Below are 12427 nucleotides of genomic sequence, written 5' to 3'. Positions count from 1 at the left end.
GCTGGTCAAGACTGATTATGCTTACTGTCCCAGACATACCTGAACTCAGCACCTGCCCAAGCGCAGCAATTCTGGCTTCTGTATGGCTATCAGAAGCTGGAAAAGCCATTGGGAGGGAGGTGAGTAGGATGGGCTCCTCAAGGGACTCTGCTGCTGTTGAGAAGTCCACTTGGTTCAGCAAGAGCAGATCAGGAAAGATTGCTGCTCCTGAGGAAAAGGGAAGTGCCCAGTCCTCCTGCGTGGAGGGATCTGTTGGCATTTGACCATCCTGGCCTTTCTGGTGGGAAATGAGTCTCCTGGGAGACTCTGCTTTAGACACAGACCTGCACATGGACACGTTTCCTGCAGCTTTCCCGCTGCTTCTGGCAGCCTGTGGCAGTGGCTGGTCGTACTCCTAGCACCGTGCTAATTTAGCATAGCCAAGGGCTGCTCTAATTGGGGTATTCTTTGTGTAGGCTTTTGTGTAAACACCAAACTCCTCTGGGACATCTCAGTCACACAAGCTCTGTGCTTTGCAATTCCCCCCCAGTACTGTCAGGATCTGAGTTTCTATGCTCGCTTTTGGGGAATGAGATACTGTGTTCTGCACCAGTTTGCCATCTGCTCACATTTTGTTGATCTCTTGGAGTCCTCAGGTTAATCACAGGTGTTTGCAATGACTTGTGTTGTTGTAATTAACGACTTTTCTGCACATTGCAGTCCATTCACGTTTCTCGTGGCTCGTGAGCTCAGGAACATGCAGGACTTGCAGAGCATCCAAGTTGGATCTCTTTGCCCTCTCGTTCCAGGTGTCCTGAACTTCCTCTTCCCTGTGTGGCCTTCAGCCTTGTCATTTATGCAATTGTGTGACTACTGTTGACCTATAATAGAGATTTGACTGAATACTGTATGAAATTTGAAATCAGTCTCTAAGGGTTCTCCCACAAAGGTCTGTCTGAAGGTTAACCTTTGGATTCGTAGCGGTTTTTAATTGTACAAATTGTCAGTGGATGTGCTGAATTTTCCAGGCTTAGATCTGCATAGTAACATCGACGGACAATCTGTTCCTAAAATTCAGTTGGATCAATCAAAAGGCTGAGCAGCGACTTTGGTTGCAAAGATGTATTTCTGCGTAGCTTAGCTGCTGGGGGAAAAGCAGCAGACTCCAGTGCTCAGATTGCTCTTCCCAGGCACGGGTCGCCGCATGGACTCCGTGCGGATAACGATGCTCCTGTGAGGGGCACGAGAGGTGAAGCTGCTCTCCCAAACGTGCCAGAGCTGCTCTTGATGAAAACTGTCCTCACCAAAGGACAGGGCCAGCCCGTTGTGCTCCTAAAGGACAAGCCAGCGCGGTTTGCGTGGTCAGGCGCGGCAGTCTGTGCCTCTGCCCTTCCCGAAGAAATACTTCGGCATAGATCAGCGGCCCGTTCCGGCTGGGTTTGTCTTGCCCTGCAAACACGAAGCTCCTGTGGATGGATTACGTGGGAGCTGAGCGGAGAGGCCTTCCCGGTAAGGCGGCCTGGCAGAAGGGAGCGGGGCAACACGCTCGTGTTGCCCTCGGCGCTCGGCAGCGATGCGCCGGCGCAGAGCGTGTCCGGCGCGATGCGATGGTGCGGGCTGTGTCTGTTGAGTTCCTATTAATAGCTGTTTCCTCGCTGAGGTTTTCTGGCTTCCGTGCGCTTCGGGAGGGTTGCTTTCAGCTTCCCTTCCTATCGCTCGCCATAAATGATGTGTCACTTCCAGGATAAATAGGCAAGATGGGGAAAGCATTGCCATAGCAACGGAGGCTTTCCAGTGATTGGTATCCATGGCAATTGTTGCTAAATTCCGAGCGCTTTTAAAAATGCTTTATTTCAAACGTAGCGAGCGCGCCGCTGCCCGCGGTGCCGGAGGGCTGGGGGTGCGTGTGCGCGGCGCTTCCCCGGGGAAGCTCCGTCGCGCGTAAGGAGCGAGGGCAAAGCCGCACGGAGGCGGCTCAGGCGCTGCATCCCGCGGCCGCCGGGCAGCGTGCGGGGCCCTGCCCGGCGCGAGGACGGGGCGGCTGGAGCCCGTCCGCGTTCGCATGCGAACGCGAAGCCTCTTCGCTTGGAAAAGGTCTGCGCGACGCGAGCGGGGGCCGGGCAAAGCCCGCCCGGCTCCGCTCTGCCGGGGCGTCCGCGGCCCCCGGGCTTGCACCGCCGCTCGGGCGCCTGCGAGGGGGAGAAGCCCCCGAGGAGCCGCCGAGTGATGACGGCCAGGTTGGGTTAATGGGTGGAATTTTTCTTTCCCCCATTGGTCCAAATACCCCTTTTCTGAGCCAAAAAAAAAAAAAAAATCCCTTTTTTCTCTCTGGGCTCTTCCTTCCGTTGGACAAACCGAGCGTCTGTGGCCTTCAGTTTGTGCAGCTGCTCCTCGTGCAAATGCCTTTCTTTTTTTTTTCTTTTCTTTTTTTTTTTTTGGTAATGATGCAACCATCTTTTTTTTTGTGGTTTTTAGACACGGAAGCATGAAACACTTTATAGTTCCTACAAGATAACACCTTTCTGTGACTACGCTTTAAGCGATGATCTTGCAAACCCTTCCGCGCGCGGCAGATATTTCCAGCGTAGGAAGCTTTTTGCTTCCTTCCTGACGCCCGTCAGCGGCGGGGGCGAGCCGGCGAGCCGCCGAGGACGCCCGCGAGCAAACCAGCCGCCGTGGAGCCGCCCGCGACGGCCCCGTTAACGTCCACGAGGACAAACTTTTTGCACAGGGGCTCTTCTACTCGCAGCCCTCGAGTTGCTTTTTTCCCGGGCAGCACCTCTGGAAAGCCCGGCTGGACCTGAGGCAAACCCCAGCTCATCTCGTTTCCCATCGCCGCTTCCTCCCTTTGCTGTTTTAAAGCAGGCAGAGCAAACCCGAGCGGCTCCCGCGGCGCGGCCGGAGCCGGAGCCCGAGGAGGCTCGTCGGCCGCGGCACCGCGGCACGCCGCGGCGCGCCTTCGCGGCCCCTCGGGCGGGTAAGCGGCGGACGGGTTTAGCGGAAATCCACCCAGCAGTTTTAAAGGCGATTACAAAGGATAATCCTCTGAAAAATAATTTGGGTGAAAGCAATGCTACTTTGCAAGTTTATTATTACTATTATTTTTATTTTTAAGCCTTCCCCGCTTTTGGAAAAGGAGCAAGCGGTGCGGCCGCCTCCCGGGAAAGCGAGCAGTTGACCTCGCTGCTGTCGCCCAGCCGGGGCCGGGGAGCGTTCGAGCGGAGGCGAAGCGCGGGCGCCGAGGAATCGAGACGGCCGCCGGGCCCCGTTTACTCCGCGTCTGGATCTCGGAGCAGGTTTTGCTGTGCCGGGATGGAGAAACCTTCCGCGACCGTCCTCGGGGTCCGGCGTCCGCCGGCGGCCGCTCCCAGCGCCGGGCTCGGCGCGGGGCTCTGGCCCTGCTCCCGTCCCTTTCCTGCTGCGTTTTGCCCCAAAGGCCGCCCCCGCGGGAGCCGGGAGGCCGCTCGTGCCGCGGGCTGCCGGCAGCTCCTTGCACGCGTGCGTGCACATGTGCATGCGTGTGCGTGCACGTGTGCAAGGACGCCCCGCTCGGAGGCCAGCGCGGGTCGGGCTGCGGCGGACCGGGCTCGCCTCGGCCCCGGCTGCCTCCCCCCAGCCCCGTGGCACTTGGGCAGCTGCGTGTTAACCCGCTGTTGACAAATTTGGACAAGTTCTGCATTGATTCTATTGTTATTTTTTACGTTGTTCCAGCTTCTTAATCAAAACGTCACGCAGAGCTAAATCCGATGCTGTATTGCGTCTGTAAACTAATTTGGAGCCTCGTAGAAAAGATCAGGTTGGTTTAATGAAATCTAGTTTTCATAAATCTGTAGTGATTGGCCCTAATTAAATTTCACTTTATTAACTGAGTCCTGCTTCAGCTACTCCATTGCTTTGCCTGGCTTCACTGTCAACCAGCAGTTCTAAGAACAACGTGGATTGTTTTAATGTACTTTAGGGAAAAAAGGGGGGGGGATATTTTAAATTTTCCTTTACCTTTCTAAAATCCCTCTGGTATTCCAAGACTTGATAAAAGTAAAAAATAATAATCTGGGAAGAACTCCTTGGCCAGCTTTTCATAAACTTAGGTCCAGTTGTTACAGATGTTGCTGATGTTAAACCAAACTTTATTGGTTTCTTTTAGTTAGTGTCGTGTTATGAAATGCTTCAACATACTCTCATATAGCTACGTCATCTAATTCTTCCATACACAAAAAGCTTTTCTGCATTATTTTTGATAGTTACTGAACTGACACTATTATTTGGGGTTTTTTTATGTCTAACTAGTGACCCTAGATTTCTGAGGGCTCCTCTTTCCCTCATTGCTTTTGTTCCCTTTCTAATTTAGCTACTAGCAACTGCTTAGTTCTATTTTATTTTTAACTTTTAAGACCTGATTACACTTTACTGCTAATTCAGGCTTTTTATGAATTTCTTTCTCTGATGTGCAGTTGTGGCCTTTGGAATAATTAAGTAAACGTCTGGTAGCAGTTCCCAATTCTCTTTTTTTTCCCCCTTAGGTTCTCCCTCCGAGCCGACCTCGCTCGCCAGCGGCCCCAGCTCGGCGCGTGCAGCAGCCTGGATTCTGCGGCGTTTCAGCCTAATCCAGTATGCTGCAATCACCTCTACCAAGCAAAGCGTGTATGTATATACACGTGGGTGTGTGTACATATATATATATATAATATATATATATATATATACACACACACTATACTAATATGTATATGTGTGTGTATATTTAATATACACGAACTCGATGGGGGTTATTTATGTGGTATTTGTCGTGGCTGTGCAGAAACTGCAGACCGTTTAGTCCTTCCAAATTTCATCATCTTTTTCTGCCCTGCGCGTGGCTTTCGTTCAAGCTAATTTCCCCTCTGTTCCGTTTACGGCTCTCGCCGTTTCATTTGATGCAGCAGTTAAGAGCCGCTGCAGCGGGATGCAAACGCGGCCGCGGCAGCTGGACGGTCGGGGGCAGCGGGTGACGCCGGCGGTGCCGGGCTCGGCCGCAGCCCCCGCCGCAGCCCTTCGCCGCCGGCGTCCGGGCGGCGTTCGCAGGGAGCGGGCTTCTCCGTGCTTCTTTCGCGCCGCCTGGCTTCTCTTCGGCTGCAGGACCCGCCTGGGATCTGTCCCGCTGGCGTGGGACTCGGGTAGTTGCGTGGGTAGTCGCTGACCGAGCCCGTAAGGAGGGAGGAATTCGGTGCCGCGGGCGGGCGGGAAGCGCCCGGGGGGAACGTGGCGCCGGGGGCGGAAAGGCTGTTGCAGAATTGCCGCTTCCAGCGCGTCCTGCGCTTCTGCGTTTGGGACTCGGCGGCGGCTCTGCAGCAGATAAATCCAGGGCAGGTTTGGGAATGCTGCATTGCTGGCAGCCGAAACGCAAACACGCCCTGAACCGCTGCCAAGCAGCCAGGAGCGGCGAAGGCTCCGTGTCGGGGTTTGCAGCCCCGGGAAGGCAGAGGCTCCGGCAGTCGCGCCCGTGGGCCGGGCAGCCGCTCGCCCTGCCTCCGGCTCCGGCTCCGCTCCCGGCGGCAGCCGGACGGGGCGGGGGGGAGACGAGGGGAGCCGCTCCGAGCCTCCCGGCCGTTTCCTCGCCGGCGGCGCTGCTCGGGCTGCCCGGCGTCTTCCTTTCGTAGGACCTTGCTTTTTCAGCTGCTTGTAGCGTTTTTGCCAAAAATCCTCGGGCTGGACCCGCGCAGCTCTTTCCGAGCGCGCGGCCGAGGGCTCGCGGCCGGCCCCCGCCTCGCCAGCGCCTCTCGCCCCGGAGCCCAACCGAGCCGGGTCTGCTAAAACACCGGGGGCGGCAGCGGCGGCTGCGTGCACCTCGCTAGCAGCTGGAGACGCACCTTGAGCCGCTCCTTGCTCGTGATCGGGCAATCGTGCGCCCGATGGCTTTTATTTTTTCCTCCTATTTTTTTTTTTCCAGTCTTTTTTCCAGCAGGTAACTTTTATCCAGATCGAGGCCCTTCGCGAGCAGCCGCTGCCTGCCGGGAGCCTCGTCAGGGCTCGGCACGTCTAATTTATTTCACTGCAAAGGCACATAACGATGCGGCGAAAAGTTATTGATTGGGGGCTGTGCTGGCAGCGGCCCCCGGGCGCAGCCGAGGCGGCTCCGGGACAGCGGCGACCGCGCGGACGTCGTTTCTGCTGCTGCTTTGAGCAATGGAGGGAAGAAACGGGGGGGGGGGGGGGGAAAAGCGCGCAGCGGGTTTGCAGCTCGCAGCCGAGCGAGGGGCAGCCCGGCGTCTGCTTCCTCGCCTGTCGCCCGGCCCCGCCGCGGGCGGAAGCAGCCCCAGGCGTTCTCCGTCGAAAGCAGCGAGTTTCCGAAAGGCTGCGTTCAGCCAAGCGGAAGATATGCCCGTTAATTAAGTCGGTAAATAAACTATACTAATCCCGTTAACAAAAGAGGAGCTGGAGATTAAATCTTTTATGGCACTTATTTAAAAATTAATGCAGGCAGTCTTTTAGGAAATACATTCTTCCCCTCACCTTGCCAAGGATACTAGCGCAGTTATATAGGACGGAGCGTTATCAGAGATGAGAAATGCATGTAAAACTAGCACGGTCTCATTAAAAGCCTGTAACGAGCCGACCGTGCGCTTGCACAGGGCTGGGAGGAGCGCTTCCCCGGGGACTGCAGCGTGGGCTGGGGTGCGGGCCCAGCGCCCGAACCGAGGGGCCCGGGGGCGAGAGCCGCAGCTCTTTTTATTTTTTTTCTTCTTTTTTTCTTTTTTTAGGGAAGTTCTCTGCTTTTTGCCCTTGCTCCGCCTGCGGGCTGCCGCGTGCCCCCGGGGCTGCTGACGCCCTCCTCCGCGTCTGCAACGCGCGCCTGCGGAGAGTAAGGGCGGCCTAAGCAAGGCCTCGGCGTTTTATCCTCTTTACAAAAAAAAAAAGGTGCAAGCTGGCCACCCGCTGAGGGCGGCGGTCGTCCCTGGGTGCTCGAGCTGCAGCACCCCGCAGCGCGTCGGGGCCACTCGCCGCTGAGCCAGCCGTATCGCACGCGCCGCAATTTCCTATTTTAATTTCGCTACTTGAATTTTATTTTGCTGAGCGCTGTCGGCAAGCTTTGCCCCAAGCCCTGGGCCAGGCTTGCGTGGAGCGTTTTGCCGCATGCTTAGCTGGATCAGAAGGTGGAATATAAAGAATCCTTGATGGTTACAGGGCCTGAAAATGGAAAAAATAAACTGAGGAGGCAATAAAAATTAAAACTCCTATGCTTTGATCTGCTGTATGAGATGCCAGACTGCCAAAATGTATTTATAACACAGCAAAAATCAAGCTATCTCTTATTTTTAGAGCATAGGCCGCCTTGGCTTGCCGGGGAATGAAAGTACCAGGTATTTAGAACACATAATTGCAGATATTCCTTTTTTTCCCCCTTCTTTTTAAAAAGCAGATTTCAAGTCTGATTTTCCAATTTCTGCACATGGTTTTTCTTTTTTTAATCTTCAGGGAGAGTGTCAAGACGTATAAACTTTGAAGTGCTGTGCTCATCTCTGCAAATGCTTTGCATGAGCGAGGCATTCCTTCGCTAAATAAAAATACACAGATGAGCCTGGATGGCAGAAAACGTCCATCAAGCATTTCTGTGGATGCCAATCAAGATTCAGCCGAGAACTGTAGAATAATTTCCTTACTGAAGGCAGAAAACCGTTCCACCCTTCTGCTCTTCCGTCTCTCCAAGGATTCACTTTTGAAGGCAAGAAAGTAGAATTTTCTTTAAAGACTTGCTTCCAACTGCTTGAAAACCGTTTCACGTAAAAATGGTGAAATGCAGCCGCAGCCCCCAGGAACTTTCTTTCGTGGCCTGACTCGGGCCCCCCGCGGGCCGTCTTTTGGCCAAGAGCTGGGCACACGGAGGGCGGCTGCGTCGCCGCTTCCCGGGCCGGGGGCGGACGCGACCCCGGGAATTGGCCGCCTCGTTCCCTCCGCTGCCCAGGAGCCCGGGGCGGCGGTTTGGGCAGGGGCAGGGGCAGGGGCACGGCCAGGGCCGCCGCGGGGCCGGTGCTGCGGGGGCGGGCGGGCGGCAGCGCCCCGCGCCGGGGGCGGGCAGGGGGCGGCCCCGGCCCGGCCCGGCCCCCGCCCGCCCCCTCGAGCCGCGGCGCCGCCGGAGCCGGAGCCGCTGCGGAGCGGCCGCCGCCGCAGGTAAGGGCGCGTCGGGGGGCGGCCGCGGCGCTTTGCCCCTTTCGTCCCCGCACGCAGCGAGCCCCACGGCCGCCCCCGGACGCGGAGGTGCGGGGAGAGTGTCCGAGCGGCGCTGCTGCTCGGGGGGGGGGCGGCTCGGATCGGCTCGGCACGGCACGGCACGGCACGGCGAGATCGCTGCGCGGCGCGGGGTGCTCTGGTCGGGCGCGAGGGCTTGCTTCGTGCTTGGCGTGCGAAGTGCGGGCAACTTCCGAGCGCATTAAGCTTTTAAAAATAATTTATTTATTCTCCCCCCCCCCCCCCCCCGGAATCCTCTCTCGCTCCTTTAACCGGAGCGTGAGCAGCGAGAGCTGTCATGGCACCGCCGGGCGCTGCGCTCCCTTCCCGAGCGTGCGACGGGCTGGGGATGCGGAGCCGCCTTCGCTGGCTGCAGAGATGCTCTGGCTTTTCTGCTCCCCCCCTCAGGCCCTGACCGGGGAAGGGGCATCGCTTCCCAGCTCAGAGCTGGTCCCAGGGTTTTAGTGGGTTGCTGCTGTCCTGGGAAATCAGCAAAGAAATCTTGGAAAGGGCATTAACAGCTGCTTGGAATCGCGATCGGGTGCCTCCTGTAAGGGAAACCCAGCTGCCTTGGAAAGTAGGTTGAGCCTGGTAACGTTGCTGTTCCCAATGCAGGACCAGGTCATTTGGAAAAGGGAGCTCTGCTTGTCTTTCTCAGTTGTGGCTCTTTATTAATCCTGATCTCAGACAGACCTAAACTAGAGCAGCAGAACAGCCCTCTGAGCCGTTAACGTTTCCCTGGCTCACTGGGAAGCTCCGAGCTCTTTGCAGCTCGGCGGCTGCACTGAGCTCGGCTCTGCTTTGGGCTTGGTCCATGCTACGCTGCTCCTGGGATCCCAGCAGCGCGTGTGGATTGGACTCATCTCTGCTGCTTCGGCAGCTGTAAAAATATAAATTAAAGGCTTCAAAGCATGGAGAGTTGGCTCCAGGGATGCAAAGATGATAACAGATGAACCATTTGCTGTAATTACTGGTATCAAAAGCCCAGGCTGCAGCTTAGCCTGGAAATAAATATTGTTAATGTTGTGATACTGGGGTTTATTTGATGATGCATCATTCATCTGGTAGGGATTTGTGGAGCTGCTCGCTTTGGCTTCGAGGGCTGGCTACGAGATCTGCGTTCAGATCCTGCGGGGATCAGCCCGGGCCGAGCCCCGTGTGGGAGTCGGGGTGGGCACGGGGCCTCCTCGGCGGTGCCCGGCGCAGCCCCCGGGCCGCGGAGCTGCCGAGGGGCCTGTGTTTCCCCACGCACGTGTCTGCGCGTGGTCCGGGCACAGGCTTGCAGCGAAGGTGGCTTTGAAGGGGGCCCCAGCCCCGCGAGGAGCGGCCGCCCGGGGCACCCCCCTGCGCCGGGCTCGCGCTTGCTCGAGCAGGCTGCTTTGCTCCTTTTCCTCCTCCGTAATCCTGCTTTTTGCACTGCCTCTTTACGACTCCGCAGGTAAGCAGAGGAGCGCGCCGAATTTGGAGGAAAGCGTGTTTTTTTTGCTAAGCACCCTTCTTTCCAGTGGGCTGAAAGCCGAGAGCTCTTTGCTGGACGCCGCTGCACCTCCCTGGCCCCGTGAGTATCCGTGTGCTGGCATCTAAAGACCGCTTGAGCCCTTTTCTCTTACTGGAAAGAGCAGGAAGAGGGGAATGGCTCGGGAAGGGTGGAGGGATTTACAGATCCAGGCGTGCGGAGTTTCTCTCTGTGCCTAACTTTGGAGGGACTTTCTCCAGGAGCCGAGAGCAGGATGGTCTCCCTTCCCCGACACACAGGTATTGCTCTCGGAGACAGCGTCACTGCAGTTCTTGCCAATTAGCGATAATTAATTAATCCCTGGGGAGCTGGGCTTGCGGCCGGCCGCGCCGCACGGGTGCGGGGGCGCCCGGCTTGGCTCGGCTCGGCGCTGCCCGCCCGTCCCGGCGCGCGGCACCCGCGGGAGCTGGCGGGGGCGGAGGTTTGCAGCGCCCGGCGCGGGGACGCCTCGCCGATCCCTGCCGCCGAGCTTCCCGGCGCCGTCCCGGGGCCATCCCGCCGCCGCCCCAGCGAGCTGCCGCTAAGCGGCTTCGGAGCCGGCGCTGCCGCGGCTACCGTGGCGTTTCCCGCGGTCTGTGGGTCGCCGTCGTTCGTCTGCGGGTCGCGTTGGACCTTCGTTAAGCAGCTAACGCCGAGCGGGGTGTGAAATCGTGGGGCAGCGCTTCCCAGGGCGGCGCGTTTCCAGGGGAGGGGGAGACGGCCGGGGGTCGAGGGCGCCTCGTCCCCGGGTGCTTTCCCAAAAGCCGAACTTCTCCGCGGGGGATGCGGATCCTCGCGCGTTCCCGAGCTGGGGCCGGGCGGGCCGCGGCGGCAGCCTCTCCGCCGGCGGCAGCTCGGGCCGTCTGCTCGGGCTCCGGCTGCCGCCGCTCCGCTTGCTTTCCTGCAAAACCTGCTCTTTCAATCCAGATTAATCGCATTAGGCTTTGTCAATGCAAAAATTACCTCATCATTGGCACTGGCAGGTGGTGTGGAGCAGCAGACTTATTCAATATTTAAGAAAGCTGCATTGCAGAGCTGAGCAAGCCGGAGAAATAGGTTGCCTGTGTCAGTGTCTTTGCTGGTGGCGAAGATCTCTGCAGGCGCTGTGAAGTGCGAAACGTTGAGCCCACCGCAAAAGCTTCGGTTACCGCGTTGGCAGGCTTTAAAGTATTGAATTTTCTGTTTTTAACCCCAACAGAGCAGATTTCCGGACTGCTACGCCAGCGTTTCTCGCCAGCCCCGTGACGATCTCCCTTTGCAGGTGCCCGTGTGACGGCGGCAGCGCGGCGCGTCCGGTGCACGCCGCTGCTCTCGGGATCTGGGCGTCCGCCCGTCCGTCCCGGGCACGGGGACGGACGCTGCGGCGCGAGTCCGTGATGAGGGGCCGGGCGGGGAGGCGGGAGGGAGCCGGAGGGGCGCGGGAAGGGGCAGCGGGCCGGCGAAGCCCGGCCGGGGGGAGCCCGCCGTGCGCAGGCTGCGCTGCAGCCTCCCTCCTCCTCCTCCTCCTCCTCCTCCTCCTCCCGCCTCGCTCCGCGTGCGAACCCGGGCGCTCCCGTCCGGAGCGGGCCGCGGCGGGCACGGCCGGGGCGCGGCGCTCGGAGACCTTTGCGCCGACGGCGCTGCAGAGCCGGGAGCTCCGGCGGGGGTTTCCGGAGGAGGGCGCAAAGGCTCCTCTGGGAGAAGCTGGCTCTCGCTCGCCGGCTCAGGAGCCGCTTCAGCGCCGGGGTTTTGCACGAGCGGCTCCGGCCCGTAAACCCGCCAGGAGCGAGGAGCAGAGCCCTGAAGCGCGGCAGGGCTCCGGCGCCGGCGCTGTGTTTGGGCCGGGTTGAGCCGCCCGCTGGCTTGGCCCGGGGGGTTTCGCGACCCCGTTGGGCTCCCGCGCGCTTGGCCGGGCGGTCGCCCCGACCTTCCCGCTCAAGGAGCCGGCCGGCGCTGGGGAAGGCTCTTCCGAGGGGCAGCCCGGGGCCTTCGTCCGCTGGAGAAGCCGAGAAATCGGGCGAGAGCGTGAGGGCGAGCGAGAGCGCTCGCTGGAAGCAGCACGAAGAGCTTCCCAAATCATTTTTTGTGATTTATTTTGCTATTTGCAGGCGGCGCCGGCGGCGCGAGCCGTGTCCCGGCCTGCCCGCCCCGCGGGGCAGCGACCGTCCTCGCTGCCGGCCGGAGCAGTGATGCTCGGGAAAAGCCCGGGGCGCCTCGCGGGGCGTTTGATCCGCGGAGCGCCCTCGGGGGAGGGAAGGATGGGGCGGCGGCGGGGGGGGTGCGTTATATTTCTGTTCGCGACGCGCCGCCTCTCCGCAGGCACCCCGGGCGGCCGGCGATGACGGACGCGGTGCTGGACGGCGGCGACCCGTGGCTGCGCCCCGGCGAGCGCGCCATGGCCCTGCGAGCCAGGTGAGACGGCGGCCGTGGCGGGGGGGCCCCGGCCCCGCCACCGCGCCGCCCCGCTGACCCCCGGCCCCGCTTCTCCTCCCCGCACGCTCCCCAGCAGCGAGCAGGAGCCGTGAGTACCTCGCGCGGGCGCCGGGCTCCAAAACCGCCGCTGGCGGTGTGGAACGGGCAGGGAGGAGTTTGCTCTGGGGGGGGGGAGCGAAGGGTTTGCATGAGTTTTTCAGCCTTTCTGTTATTTTTCCCTCTCCTCTTCCTCGAGCTCTGCGCAGTCGGGCTCCCCCCGGGTGCGCGAGCAGCCCGCTGCTTCGCTTGAAAATAGCAAAAATGTTTTGGGGGAGGAAATTGCCTTTCTCTTCGCGAAGC

Source organism: Rhea pennata, chromosome 17 (genome assembly GCF_028389875.1).
Source record: "Rhea pennata isolate bPtePen1 chromosome 17, bPtePen1.pri, whole genome shotgun sequence".
In the NCBI taxonomy this organism is placed as follows: domain Eukaryota; kingdom Metazoa; phylum Chordata; class Aves; order Rheiformes; family Rheidae; genus Rhea; species Rhea pennata.
This window is presented reverse-complemented; position numbering follows the sequence as displayed.